Consider the following 15,793-nt stretch of genomic DNA (forward strand, 5'->3'; position numbering starts at 1 on the left):
ATGCGAATCTTCTGCATATGTATTGTATACACAAATCCCATAATAAGTTTTTGAAAAGTCCATCCTAAGTGTTTACGTTTGTTCTGGAGTGAGTGGGTTCCTTGACTTGTGTCCACGGCAGTCACTCTGACTCTCCCTGTCAGCCATTTCTGCGGGACACTGGTGCTTTCAGGTTTTACAAAATCATCAAAGCCCACTTCAACACAGATTGCGCCTGCCCGCTTCCTTCTGAGCACAGTGCAAGAGTGACAAGACACGGCCACACCTGAGGCCACAGACGGAAGAGGAGCGGGCACTCACAGTGGGCAGATGGAGGCCGTCAAAGAAGCAGCGGGGTCATAGGGTCAGGGAAAGCCCTGCAGTAGGTGCCTCCTGGGGAGAGGGAAGAGAGAGGAGAAAACACGGGCCTAGAAGAAAGGCTCCAAGGAGGAACGAACACAAGAGCAGGACGCTGAGCAAAGAGACAGCCTGGGTGTGGCCATGAGCCATTCTCTCCTTAGCATCCAGGTGACATAGCCAAAGAAAATGACAAAACATGAAGACACTGTGTGGTACCCAAGGGCCCCTGAGGGGCGCAGATGATGTGTACCCTTACTCCAAAGTTCCCTTGACTGCCAATCTTGCTCCTCCACAGAGAAACTCAGGGCTACCATGGAGCGACAGGTGGGCTGTCCCTACATAAAAGAGTTGGACCCACACAGTCCCCAAGGACGCGGGCTTGCTGGTACACCTCCCTCCCCATCCCGGCTTTACTCTGTCCCTTCAGTCCCTGCACTGGGACATGGAGACCATGTAATTTGTTCCTGATGACCCCCCTCAGGACACAGGGAAGGCTCATCTAGAGATCAGAGAGAGGTCCATCCAATAGGACCGACATGGCCTATATAGTGAATAAGACTCAGACACCACCTTTTGCAAGTGAGCGCATTTGTGTGTGCACATACACATGCATACACACTCACACAAACACACACTCTCTCAGCATGACCCTTGTGTAGTACCCACACAGCCTAGGGACCCTACTCTCCCCCAGGCAGATGTTTCTCTGGGTGTTGCCCTGCTCATGCCCAGTCTCCAGAAGTAGAAGCCCCTTTATTTTAAGCAAGATTCATGCAATACAGAGCTTACTATTTAAGATGTGCAATTTAGTGGCTTTTGGTAGTCACGGCATTCTAAAACAGAGGAAGCCCTACCCATGACTGCATCCCCTCCCCACCCTAAGCAGTCGCTCACCCACTTTCTGTCTCTGTATTGGCTTCTCACACAAACAAGCTCTCTTGTACACCTCCCTGGGGACTGGCTCCCCTCACTCGTGTCTGAGGCTCACCCAGGCACTGATGCTTCCTTTCCTTTATGGCTGACTCAACCCATCATGGGCACGGTCGACAATGTATTCCCTCGCTGGTGACCAGTCTGACCTATTGTGCATCACGCTGCCTGGAACACTCATGGACAAGATTCTGAGCTCTGTTGTTCTGTGTCCGCAGCTGTGAATAGAGTCCTGGTCGATTGCTACTGGCATTGGAAATCTCAGGAGAAGCTCATAACACTGTTCTACACTGCTGCCTGGATAGGCAGTGATGCACATCAGCTACACTACATGGCACACAGCCAGGCTTTGGACCACTGCCCTCCCCAAGCCTGACCCTAGCCAAGGAAGAAGGCTCAGGAAAGTAACTGAGGCATGGCAGATGGCAGGGCTAGAGGCTGGGGTAAAGAAATGAGCAGCAGGTAAGGAAGAATGCACAGATAACAGTTTCTACTTAAATACCCCAAATCCGACCCCTCTTGTATCTCTGAGGTAGAAGGAAATCTTAATACCTTTCAATATAGAAACATGGAGAATACTAGCAAGTGGTGTATTATTCTCCAGAGACGTGTGTCGCTCCATTTTTAACTCGCAGCACTTTGGACTGACTCTCCAGTGGCCTCGTTCAACAGACCTCTTTAAACTGCATCATCAGTGGCCCCATGAAGCATCCTTCTGCACACACAGGACATAGTCCCAGCCACATGCTCAGCAAGACACTAAGAGCTGAGACTGTGACATGTAGCCCTGGTTCAGACATACCACTGCCCTGTCCTAAAACCTCCACTGGGGCCCTGTTGTCTTCCAAACTAAAGCCAGGTTCTGAGACATGAATTTCCATAAACTTGTCCCAACTCTCCTAAGAGCCTTTTGACTTATCCCCCTCCTCCCCAAGTATTCCCAGTACCCATGATTCCTTCCACAGCTTCCTGGGGTCTACTTGGTTGGCTGCCACACCACACAATTCTGTCCATCCACACCTCAACCTGTGGACCCTGGCATCAATGGCAGCTAATGAAAGGGTCACTCCACAACAAGAGGGCACTCCCCCTCTGCTGACTGTTCACTGAGAGCTTGCTGAGCCTCTAGTCTTAGCCCATGTCATTGAGCTGACTTGGATAGATCCCTGTTAACTTTGAGTAGATAAGCAGGCTGCCTCTGTTGACTGGGACCTCAGTTTGCTCTGGGAAGGCTGAAGTCCCCGCAGGGTATTATCACAGTCACCTACACATAACAGCATGACAGAAGTCCAAGCCTCCTCAGCCTTTCTCTGTTTTCTGGAACCATGTTCAGGTTAGAAGCTGGTGCTGCCCCTTTTGAAGCTCTGGGGCTGGGTCCTGCCCCTCAGTTTGGCCAGGATTTTAACAGGAAGTTCTGAGCACATACTTGAGTCCAATGAGCATGGACTCATTGTCCCAGGTGCATGGTAGATGTTCAGGCTCAGACACAGGAGCAGACGCACACCGTACATGTCACTTTGAACATACAAAAGAGCACACAGCCCTGGGAGCATGGAAAGACATGCAGCTTTGAACAGAAGAGCAGACACGTGGCCTCAGGCACATGGAGGAACATGTGGCCTCAGATATAGGAGCAGACACATAGCCCCAGGCATGTAGAGGGACTTGTATCTTCCAACACATGAGAGGACACATAGCCCTGGGCACACAAAGGCACATGGGACTACAGACTCAAAAGAAGATAACTAGGTCCCAGATGCATAAACAGACACGAGACTGAACATCCTGATGGACGCATGGTCTCAGGCATACACACTCTGCCCTTGATTCTTATCACAGAAAGTCGTTTCTCTGGAGTCAAAGACATGATGTCTAAGAGGATAGGGGGAAACTTGAACCCAGACAGTATAGGACATAAGCCATCTGGGCCTGTGAGTTCTGTCTGAGCCCACCGAGGACCACCAACCACCATGTATCACAAGTGCCCTGAGGAACAAAAGCAGTTTCTAGTGGATAGCATCAGATCACAACCAGAAGGGAGAACAAAGGAATTGGAAGGCTTCTCAGGAACAGGCAGAGTAGGTAGCAATGATTGTTGTTGAACGGAGGGACAGAAGACAAGTGGCCCTGTTCTCTCCTGCCTCAACCCCTCACAAGTGGCAACTCATTCACACAGCTGATAAATATTTTTGAGGGCCTACTGTGTGCCAGGACCCAGAAGCCATGGGGTCCTGTGATGAGTGAAACAGTATGGCTTCAGGAGCATATAGCCCAGAGCACACAGCAGTCAGTGACCAAATGATTCACCTTGTGCGTGAGGACCATGAGGAAGAGAAGCTACTGCAAGAGGGATCCACCCTGGACCAGGGATCTGGCTCCAAGAAGCAAGCCTGCCTTGGAATGTGTAAAAGGAAAAGTTAAAGAGAGGAAATTAAAACACGGAACATTCCAGGGAGAGGGACGTGTGGGGTGCTGTGTGACCATCGGAAGAATGGTGTGCTCTGTGGAAGGAAAGGAGACCGGAGTGGCCAGTGTGTCCAGGAGCAGGGTGGGCTGTGGTGGAGTGGGGTAGGACATTGTCTGGTCAGACTGGGAAGGCTCATGAGCCTTTGGGACACGCCATGTAAGAAAGAGGTCTGAAACCCAGAAAGGAGATCTGGGCAGAAAAGACGATGGACCACAGCAGCACACAGATGGTCCATGAGGGAATGAGAAATCATCCCATGATGGAGAGACACTCTGCAGGGGCCTGGCTGGATCCCAGGGTCTCTACCAGAGCCAGACACCAGTGCACAGAAGATGGGAAAGGAACACCCTTAGGGGCAGAAAAGAGGGAGCTGAGGTGTAGCTCTGCCAAGCCAGGCCTTGCAGCAAGGATGCTGACTGGTCCTTTACGAGTGCCATCTTCCCGCAGCTGAAAGGATGGTCCTGCCCACCTCCAAATCCTTCCCTGTATTCTCACTGGAGGTGGAATCAGTTTCTGGTGCTTTCCTGATCAGATCCCGTACCCTGGTGCTGGGCTCTCCACTCTCAGTCTGTACCTAGGGTGCCCAGGGTGGGGCTTGGTGCCCACCAGTCAGCTCCTAGCCTCAATGGTGGTCCATCCTTCTAGCCACAGTCAAGGGGCACCTTGGATCAATCCACAGAGTGGTGGCAAAAGGACTTGGGAACGAACATGGCATGGGGACCAGAGGCTAGCCTGCCTGCATCTTGGTACTTCCTGATGGTTGGATCTCATTAGCGTTAGACCAGCCCTGCCTGGTACCATCCATGCCCTTCATCTGCCCTCAGTACTCTCCTGACCTGAACCCTCTGAGGTCTGCCCCTCCCCCATGTCCCTTCATGCAGTCCCCTGAACTCATTGTTTTCACAAGGACAATTTTAGATGAACGGAACAGATTCCTGCTCAAAGCATCTTCCTCCACACAGAGAATTCCAACCACCCCACCCCACCCTTGGTTGAGAAAGACTCTCCTCATGGAATTGGAAACAGACCAGCATGCCCAGGGTTACGAGGATACCACATGACAAACCCTATCATCCCCTCTTCCTTCCTCTTCATGCCTGGAGAGCCTAATACCTGTCCACACCCAGGAAGCTTCATTGAGCCTCCCGGTTTCCCCCTCAGTTCTGGGATTTCGGTGCTTATGACCAGCTTGTGGTACATGCCCCGCTGGTTTCTTCAGCCACTCTCTTCCAGCACAGAGCGCTTCCTCAAGACAAACAGCCTTCTCCACAACTAGGAGCAACATAGCCTGGGGCACAGAACACACCAAACCACTTATCATCAGACTCAAGCTTTTGAGCCTTGGATCTTTAAGTTTCCCCTGGACCTAAAGATATTGTGGAGCCTTGTGGGGGAAGGGAGTTGGCTGTCCTTTGGGAGGCACATGAATACCCATAACAACCTGCTACGGGTTCTGCTACAACTCACCCTGTGCTAAGTCTCATACACATCAAACACACATATACATGACACATGTAGATGTTCACATATACACAAACATACTAGGAAAACTACACATAACACACACATACACACACATACACACACACACACACACACACACACACACGCACCCTTTCACACTGTCTGTCCTCACCACATACTCAGATATGTCCGGGATAATCACAGGCTGCATTGCGGGTGTCTGGATGCCTTCGGAAGGTCCAACGGTGACTGCCGTGCAGCGTCCATGAGCTTGGGACATGGCATAATCAGGGCTAATGACACAGAACTCGATGTGCGAGTGCCTCGCCGCTATGCTGTAATCAGCATGTAATTAAGTGGTCACCAGTCACCACGTAAACACGGCTTATACTAGACGCATCTGTAGCTTAAATAGCCCCACAAAGTCACTTTAATTTCAATGTTGAATGGAAAACAGTCAGTTGGCATGTGTGGAGAACACGGGGTTAGAAATGTAGAAATGTGAGGCCCCTCAGGAAGGAGGAGGGCGCCGTCTCCAGCCTCAGAGGCAAACAGGAACGGGCCAGTGTCTCCCTGCAAGGAGAGCTGGGCGCCACACAGAGAAGCACGTCACGGACTGTTGAGCACTCAGTCCTTGGGGACTGCATCATGACAACCTGGTGGACCCTTCGGGACCAACGTCTTAAGCAGAAAACCTTAGAGTACTCAGCGAGGATCACCAGGAAGCACCCCACCCCCCAACCCTGTCTTCTCCAGAGTGAAGGTGGTTCAGAGACTCAGAACCTACAGTTCACTCCAGGGAGTCCTGGTCTTCAGAATGGTCAGGGAACATTTTTCTTGTGACCCAAGATCCTGCAAGGAGGGTGGCTAATAATGTGATCTCTGCCTGCAGCAGCCTCCTATGCCTGACTCTTAGTACCCATATGCCTGTGACTGCTTCTGCATACTTGAACTCATGAGCTCACACACACATTTGCAACCCATGAGCAAGACTGACTTTTTGTTTCTGTTTATTTTTCCAGACAGGGTTTCTCTGTATAACCCTGGCTGTCTTGGAATTCACTCTGTAGGCCAGGCTAGCCTCGAACTCAGAAATCCTCCTGCCTCTGCTTCCCAAGTGCTGGGATTAAAGGCATGCACCACCACTGCCCAGCTAAGACTGACTTTTAATACCCACACATCACATATATACATCACTTGTTTACCATCGCACCATGAGACACACACATCACTTATATAACACTCGATCATGCTACCTGAAAATATATGTATACATATACCATACTCCCCTATAACACTATATGCTCTCACCCATCTATACATACACAAATACAGGCACACACATTCTACACACACATTGATACCATATATTCTGCAGATGCCACACACATTACAGACATATGCACACACTTATACAGCCACACACACATACACACACACACATGCATACACACACATATGCATACATACATATGTATACACACATATGCATACACACACACTTACATCCTAGTCCTCACATGACAATCTGAGCTACACTTCAGTACCTAAATCAGACCATGCCCCTCTACACACCTCCCTCACACCTAGAGGAAATTTCCCAGTTCTCCCCATGACTGGGGAAATGCCACATCCCATGCTCTGGCTCCCCTCCCATCCCCTCATCTTGATCTTCCTGTCTCCATCCTTCTTCAGCACAGCAGCGGTCCCAGCTTCCAGTTGTGACCTCAGCCATACTCTTTTGGAAGCTTGTTCCCACAGATGTACCCTACTCCATTCCCCTCATGGAAGTCCTCGGAGACACGTCCTGCTGCCCCAGCTGCCTGCACCAGGGTATATTACACCTGGGGTTAACCAGCCTCTTACTGAGACACAGCTAAGAGAGAACAAGGCCGCTGTACTCTGCTGCAGCCTAAGGAAGGGACCTGCCTGGGGAGGGAGCATCTCTGGGGATGGGCACATGTCTGAGGAGGGAGCATCTCTGGGGATGGGGGCCTACCTGGAAAGAGTGTGTACATGGGGCCTGCCAAGGTGGGGGGGGGGCTGTGTGAGGAGAGGACTTCCTGTGGACAGAGCACACCTGAGGGAAACCTAGTGACTCCGGCTCCTCCCAATCAGCACCTGGATACAAACTGAGAGGGCAGCTGAATTGGTAGCTACAGGTAATGTCTCCAGAGTGAGAGGGACTCAGACGTAAGGGCATGATATGGTCAGGAAGTACATGGGCCATGCTAGGCAGCCACTGTGTGGAAATGAAAGCTATGTCCAGCTGGACACCTCTAACCACTCTCCTAGCACCAGCCTCCACCTTAATTAGTTCTGGCTCCTAGATTAGGAAGACTGGGACTGCATGAGGCCAATGCGCTACCAGGTGGGCAGAAAGGGCCTCAGCATAATGCAATCAAATGGAAATTGGCCATATCAATTAATTACAAGGGCATGGGGCCCTCCAACTTGTCTCCCTGCATGGGTTTTACAGAAGTTTGCAGACAGGCGCAAAAAATTAGAGTCTTGCTCCTAATTAGCAAGGAGAAACCAGAAGTGACTGCCTTCCTGCTCTGCATTCAGGAGCCCTGAGGCCTCACAAAATTCCTGACTGGTCTAGAGTGGAACTGAGTAGCCCAGGGTCTGTAGACATAAGGGACAGTCATAAGCCCTGGGCATGCTCTGCCTGTGTCCTGCTAGGGTAGCTGTGCCCCAGGTCCTGGGACTCTGTATGCCACGTGGAGGGCTGAGGAAAGGGTCTACTTAGCTATCATTGGCCACTGTTCAGATTGGTTACAGCATAGGAAATCCTGGTTTGCCCTCAGTCCTGTTGTATACAGGACAGTATACATGGGTGACTGGCTTCACAGGAAGAACTCTGTAATGGTCTGAGGGAGGAAGGTGAGCCTTTGCAGGGCAGAGAGAAGATACCCTGCTCTTTATCTGGTAGCCAGCAGCCCAGAACCCATGCCATACTGCCAAGGACCCACAACCTCCCACCTGAGCCTGATGCCGTTAGTGAGGACAGCAAGCCTCATGATTAACACATGATCTGTTATTGTCAGAGAGACCAGAGGGGTTGGGAGTGGGGCAAGGTGCATTTCAGGATTGGAGTGAAATAAGTGCAAGAGACAGCAGGATTCCGTGGGGGAAAGGGAGCACTGTCTGGGGAGTACTATCTGGGGAGCACTATCTGGGGAGCACTGTCAGGGGAGCATTGTCAAGGGAGCAATGTCTGGGGAGCATTGTCAGGGGAGCACTGTCGGGGGGGAAAACTGTTAGGGAGCACCAGCTCTGATCCTTCTTATTGCCTGAATCCCGTGTACCCTATCCAGACATCTCCCAGGACAACCATACAATCATTTCCCCCCTTTCTTCCATGTCCTATCAAAAGGAGGTAGCACTCTAGACCCAGTCCCCTCAAACCTCAGCTAGGACCTCCAAGCAAGCCCACTCTGCCTCCATCTGTCCTCTGAGGTCATGGGATAGCCCTGAGTTGAGGTCTCCGCCCCCACCAACATGGTTCTTCTCTGGCTTCCTTCCTGCTAAGGGGTGCTGCCTTTACGTCACCTTTATGTCCCTTTCTGAGCTTCAGGTCACGATGGCTCCTTTGTGATCCTTCCTCTGGTCTCAGCCCCCCAACTGCCAGACCAGCCCTCCACCTGCCCCCCCAGGATGTGTGCCAAGCCCAAACGTCCCAGTCACCTTGTCACCCTCCCTCCTGGCCCTTGTTCCCTCTCCACAAAGCCAGCAGTGAGGCTCTGGTAACCTCTAATGGAATGGATGAAAGTGAGGCCTGCAAGCAGATAGCTCTGTCATCAAGGTCCAAGAGGAACTTACTTCTGCCACCCTCATCTGGGAGCCTGGAGCAAGATCATCTTCACGTTCAGGGAAACCTCAACTCCTTGTGAGATATGAAAGAACCCTCCATGACGCCTCTCCTTGAATTGCTGGTCTTTCCACCTCTCCTGAGGTACATGAAGTGGGGACCCTGAAGATGACCCATTTCCATGTCCCCACTCAGATGGGGCTCACATGTGTCTCTGACTACTCTGACTGACCGAGGGAGTCATGCTGGAGCCCATGTCAAACAGGATCCTGAGGGGTCCACAGGCCACAGCTGCTTGGACAAGAAATGGGTTCTGTTGGAGTTCTGTCCCCAAGGCTGCTGCCTCTTGGGAATCTGTGTGCCCTTGGCAATCTCATCCTTCACAGGCAGCAAGCACTGCCCAGGTACTGAGCCTTACAAAGAGACCACTCTATTCTTAGTACCAGAGAAACACCCACAGCCTGGACCAGGTCAATCAGATGCAAATTCCTGGATGCTGGCCTCTCTTCTATGCCAAACAGTTGATCAGATGTGCACCCACCCAGAGGGCTTATACTTTTGCAGTCTGTCCCTCGGACCTCCTGTCCCCACTGATGTAGCCTCCTGTTGAAAATGGCTTCCCTAAGTCCCATGTCAGCAGCCACTAGCAGCAGCTATGAGCACCAGCTCGACGCTAAAGAGCCCTTTAGAAAGATGACCTATTTTTAGTCGAATCTTCTGCCAGTTGCTAAATATCTGTTTAAATACATGAATTAACACATCTGTCAACAGTACTTAGAGTGGGGATAAAACACACCCTCACGGCGGAAGGTAATTTAAAACAAAACACGCAGCATAATGAGCAGCTTGGAGCCCGAGGCCCTGGAGCAGCCCTCCATGCTGCGCTCTTGTTCTCTGCGCCTGGGGGGCCGTGCCCATGGCAACCTGGCACGGTTGTTCAAGGGGCACCGCAGGCAGCAGTTGGTGGGATGCATGGACCCCCACAACCACCCCCAAGACAGGACAAAGGGAGTCTGAGAAAGAGCAGAGAGAGGGACTGCGGGGGACAGGTCCCTGGAGTGACTGAATGGGAAGCTTCAAGAGACACGGCCCCCACAGTGGCAGCGTCTCTGTGTCACCGAGCCCCGTGGGTTGTAGCTGAATGAAGACAGCTCATGTGTTAAGTTGGCTGTCAGGAGTGTTAATTACACCCCACAGCGAGACACAGACATGGAAGGAACACTGGGGACGTCCTCAAGACTGTGTCTCTGAGGAGCTGGAGAAAGCCTGCAGAGGGACACACACACACAATCTTGGCTGTCCTCCCTGCCTGTGGCTGCCCAGTGTCCTGAGCTGCCACCCAGCAATGGTGGCCTGGTCAGCTATGGCCATGAGAGCCCATGGTCAGAGCAGCCTGCATCCTGGCTGGTGGCAGCCTGGGCTCTTCTAGAACATTCCATCTGGTTACCTGTGTGAGTGCCCACTGAACGTAGACATGGTGTTGCAGGCAGAAGAAGACCGGGGCTCTTGGTCCAGCTTCCTGCTTCTTTGTTGCATGACATGCAGAAAGGCACTCACTCATGATGATGCCTCAGTTTCTTCTCGGGTCCAGTGAATGTGGTTAATTGGCCTCACCCACTGTTGAGTGGACCAGAAGTGCATAGAGGAAAACAAAGACTAGCATGGGCCAAGGATAGTGGTCTTCCATGGGAAGGGTGTGAGGAAGCCTAACTAACTAGCTCATTCCTCTTTGGCATCAGTTCTGCCCTATGGAAAAGGCGGCTAGGAGGTGGGATGGGGAGAGGTAAAGGAGACGGTACCCTTGAAAGATAGAGAGGTCTGAGAAAAACATGGGGACCCTGTTGAGAAAAAGAAAAAGCAATCTGCAGAGTTGGAGTTTCCCTTACTCTGCACTGTGGACATGGAAATGGGTACTGGAGTTATCTAGGCTGGAACTAGACAGATGGGTCAGCAGAGTGACCCATTCCATCTGGATGCCCTTGCTGTCTGGATCCATCTACAAGTCCCTGGAGACAAGGCATTTCCCGTGAAGCCTTTCCCAGGCCTTGGAACCTAACGTGTCTCCCCTCCTTCCCAAGGACTTTCCAAGTTGGCCCCCCACTCAGATCCCTTAAAGCCTCCTCTAAACAAAAGACATTGGACAGGTTGTGGCTCCTCTTGATGTTGAATTTCCCTCCCTTTCTGGAGGAGGCAGCCAGAGGGGGATTACAAGCCAGTAGGAAGGGCTTGCTGTAGTGGACCTTTCTAGAAGGGAGAGGTTGGTTCTGGGACTCAGCCTGAAGATCCACTGAAGACTCCAGGCAGGGAGGATAGTATCAGCTGGTACCTCTGCCTCTGTTCCTTTATTTCCAATAAGAACATTGAGGAAGCTTCTCGGGTCTTCTATGAATGACAGCAGGTGAGAAAGTATAGACAGCTGCTAAAACAAGGGGTGGGAGGCAGTTCTCTTGAGACGCTCCAGACGGCAGATGAGTTGTCAATCTGCCTCCAAGGAGCTGCCGACTGGTGAGCCTCACCAAGCTACCCTTTCCTAAGCAACCTCAATGTGGGCCAACCAAAGTGCTCCTCCAGAGGGAAACAGACAGCATCTGTGCCTGTGACAAGTCCAGAATGGGAATTTGGCCCTTCTTCTGCAGTACGCCCTGACTCTTGGGGTGTGGTCTTGAGGAAGATAACCAGAGGTAATTATTATTTGGGGGCCATTTTGCCTGCAGTGGGAGGTTCTACCTCCTGTAAATAAGAGCCCCTTGATATAAATAACTGAACCATGACATACATTCCAAGTGATGAGCAGCTATGGGAGACAATGTAGTGTGCTGACTAGTTTCATGTCAACATGACACAAACTAGAGTAGTTTTAGAAGAAAGAACCTCAATTGAGCAAAAAATCGCAACAGATTAACCTGTAGATGGGTTTTCTTGGCTGGTGATTGATATGGTAGGGCACAGCTTGCTATAAGCAGTGCTACCCTTGGGCTGGTGGTCCTGGGTGCTATGAGAAATCAGACGAAGGAAACCATGAAGAGTAAGCCAATAAGCAGCACTCCTCCATGGTCTCTATGTTAGTTACTACCTTTAGGTTCCCTCCTTGAGCTCCTGCCCTGACTTTCCAGGATAATGGACTATGAGATGAACCCCCTTCCTCCAGAACTTGCTTTTGGTCATAATGTTCTAACACAGTGGTAGAGAGAAGTTGGTACCAGGAGTGGGGTACTGCTATAACAGACCAGACCACGCATTTTAGGAAGATGATAGAAAGACTTAGGAAGTCTGAGCTAGAAAAGCCATCAAGGGCTCAGAGTTTCATGAATTGTGGGAGCTTAGGAGATAATGCTCTTAGAGAGCAACGCAGATCATGGAAGCCTGAAAAGGTTCTGGAGAACTGCTGGTCCCTATACCATAATGAAAGCTTAGAAATACTGATTCTACACTGGGTAGTGGTGGTGCATGCCTTTAATCCAAGCATTTGAGAGGCAGAGGCAGGCAGATTTCTGAGTTTGAAGCCAGCCCAGTCTATAGAGTGAGTTCCAGAACAGCCAGGGCTGTACATAGAAATCCTGTCTCAAAAAATAAGAAAGAAATACTGATTCTGCTACAGCAAAGAAATCAGCAATGGTGGCAACGATGGGGAGAACCAACTCTGCCACCAGAGAGATGGCCAAGCATGCACAAGGTGAGGCGGTCTTCCTCCTGAAAGACCTTTTTAAGCTTGGGTTGCTACCTGAAGGTGCCACCCACGATCAGGGTGGGCCTTCCCACATTGATCAACACAATCAGGATAGTTCTTCAAGTTGAGACGTCCTACTCAAGTTATTCTAATTGGTGGCAAGTTGACATTAAAACCAACCATAATTTGTGGACTTCCTGTTGACCTGGAAACTAGATGCTCTATTTGGTCATTGGCTCTGTTTGCTGAAGTCAAAAGCAGCTAGTAAATTCTGAGGGTATATCCATTCGGTGCTCACCAGAGCCTTCCTAAGCCTTAAGGATGATGATCTTTAATTTATTATCTGCAACTACTGGGACAGGATGGCATACAATGACAAAAAGGGCAGTGGCAAGATATAGCCTTTTAAAAAAAATATCCTAGTGTTAAGTCTGAAGATGAGGTGTAATTTCTCAAATTATAGAGCTGTCAATATTGATGGCGCTTGGTCAGAATAATCTTTACCATAAGTCTCTTTCAGAAGCCAGAGATAATAAAATCCCCAGAGAAGATCACATATCTCAAATATATGAAACAACAGGACTGTTTTTAAAGCAAAACTTCATGACCCTGTGGGGTAACAAGACTGAGGTGTCCCATCACAGATAAAGTGAGTCACAGGACAGCACACCAACTATGACAGGCGCCATAGTTGTGACACCCAGTACAAACACACATCCTTTGCTTTCAGGCCATGAGCTAGGTGAGAATTATAGCTGTCTGAGTGACATGGTCCTCTTCTGAGAGCACCAAGGGGCTTTCTCTGTTGCCTTTATGCCCTCCATACCTTCAGCTAAATATCTTTAATTGGAGAAAGCTACCATCCTGTGGGTGGCCCTGGCTTTGTAGAAACCATTGTATTCGTTTGCTGAGGCCGCTATAGGAAAATGTCATCAAAACTTTCAGCCTGAAACACAGCAGTATTTTTTTTAGCTCCTATGAGCTGGAAGTCCAAGATCAGAGTGTGGGCATGGGGATTCCTCCTAAAGCCTGCATCTTGGCTTACAGAGAGCTGTGTCCCCATGGTCTTCCCTCTGCACATGCCTGAGGGATATGGCTAGTTTCCCCTCTGTGTTGGTGTAGGCTCAGCTTAAAGAGTTCAGTTCAACTTAGTTACTCCATTAAAGACTCCGTCTCCAAACACAGTAAAGACCTGAAGCACTGGGGTTGGAACTTCAGTGTTTAGCTTTGGAGGAGACACAGTTAAGCCAAGATGATTTGTCAAAGAGAGTGGCATTCAGGACTGGCATGTGTGGAGGTGACAAAACGTGCCACAGTTTCTCATTCCAGATGGTTCTCTGTTGTCATGGTGACTGAGCACTAACTGGCCAGCTTCCTCCAGTGACCAGTGAACGAGATGCCTTGGCGGCTTGTACTTCCTCCACTTAATGATCCTATTCTGCAATGGCTGAATATTAGCTCCTGAGTGGCTAAACATAAGTGGGGTTGGTAGGGCCAACCCAGCGAACACCAGGCTTTTCCTGTATTTATACTATTTGATACTTTGGAGGTACTCCCATAAAAAATAGTCAAGTGCATAACAATGCAACTCGTCATGATCAAAGGAGGCATAAACAACAAATAATAAACAGGCTCCTAGGCCTCCAACTATCATTTGGGTTACAGATTTTAAAACAAATTCATGTTCAGTGTTTAAAAAAATAACACACAAGCTTCAAAATATCAGGAGTGCACAGTAAATGGTAACTTGTGACTTAGCAAATTTTAAAAAAGATGCAAACTGAAATTATAGATGTAACAATATAATAACCAGAAGAGTATGACTTCTGGATGTATGTACAATTATTGGGTGTCAACAGAAGTAAAAAAAACCCACACATATGTTTAAAACTTATAAAATCCTAATTACACAAGGAGTGGCTGGGTTGGAGCAATGACTCAGCAGGGAAGAGATACTTCTTCTTCAAAGGAACCATGCTCACCTCACAGCACCCACACTGGGTGATTCACAACCTCCAATAACTCTAGCTCCAGTGGACCTAACACACTCTTCTAGACTACACACACACACACACACACAAACACACACACACACAGCATAAATATACATGCAAATACACCCAATAGATAAATTGATGGTAGATAGATAGATAGATAGATAGATAGATAGACAGATATTCCCCATTACCCCTCTCAAAAAAAAATAAGACATTAAACTATGGGGAGATTATTTGATACAGGTGAGAAAAGAATTAATGAATTGGAAGATTTGAAAGAAAGTATCCAGGAAAACAGGAAAGTACAACAAAAAATAAAGGGTCTGGTATATAAACAATGAAGAAGAATGCCCAGCGTATTTACTGATAAAAATGATGGCATGTTTGTATTCTAGGTCTAAAGCAGGAGAGGATCGCCTCTCTCTGATTGATTTGTATTGGAAGCTCTCACCAGCACAGTGAAGCCAGAGAGGGAGACAAATGACAGAGAATTAGAAAGAACAGCACTAATGTTTCAATATCCATGCGGGACATCTAAAGAGTTTAGCACAGAAGGCCATAAGTCAGTGTGCAGGAATCAATTATGCACATATGCATACATGTAAAACACAATGCTTAAAAAATAATATACTTAAAATGCGATTTATGAAAACATCCCAATAACAAAGCTAGCAAAAGGTACAATCTCTGTGGAAAACTAGTAAAGTGCATGAAGGAGTCCTGGATCCGTAAGGAGGCACCGTGTTCATGGATGTGAAGGGTCAATATAGCGAGTGTAGCAATTCTTCCTAAAACAGACACAGACTCAAAAGCAACACCAATGAAAATTACAACATCTCTTCTACAAGTTGGCACTTTGTTTTTGTTAGTTTGTTTTTTTACCTTATTTAAAATCATAAATGTCCATGGCCAGGCATGATGGCATATGCCTGCAATCCCAGTACTTGGGAGGCAGAGATGGGTGGATTTCTATGAGTTCAAGGCCAGCCTGGTCTACAGAGTGAGTGCCAAGGCTGCCAGAACTACGTACTAGAGAGACCCTATCTCAAGATAAAATGAAAAGGAAGAATCAAAACAGCCTTAAGAAAAAGGGATGGCAGGCTTCGAAGCTGTCA

The sequence above is a fragment of the Apodemus sylvaticus genome, chromosome 9 (assembly GCF_947179515.1).
Source record: "Apodemus sylvaticus chromosome 9, mApoSyl1.1, whole genome shotgun sequence".
In the NCBI taxonomy this organism is placed as follows: domain Eukaryota; kingdom Metazoa; phylum Chordata; class Mammalia; order Rodentia; family Muridae; genus Apodemus; species Apodemus sylvaticus.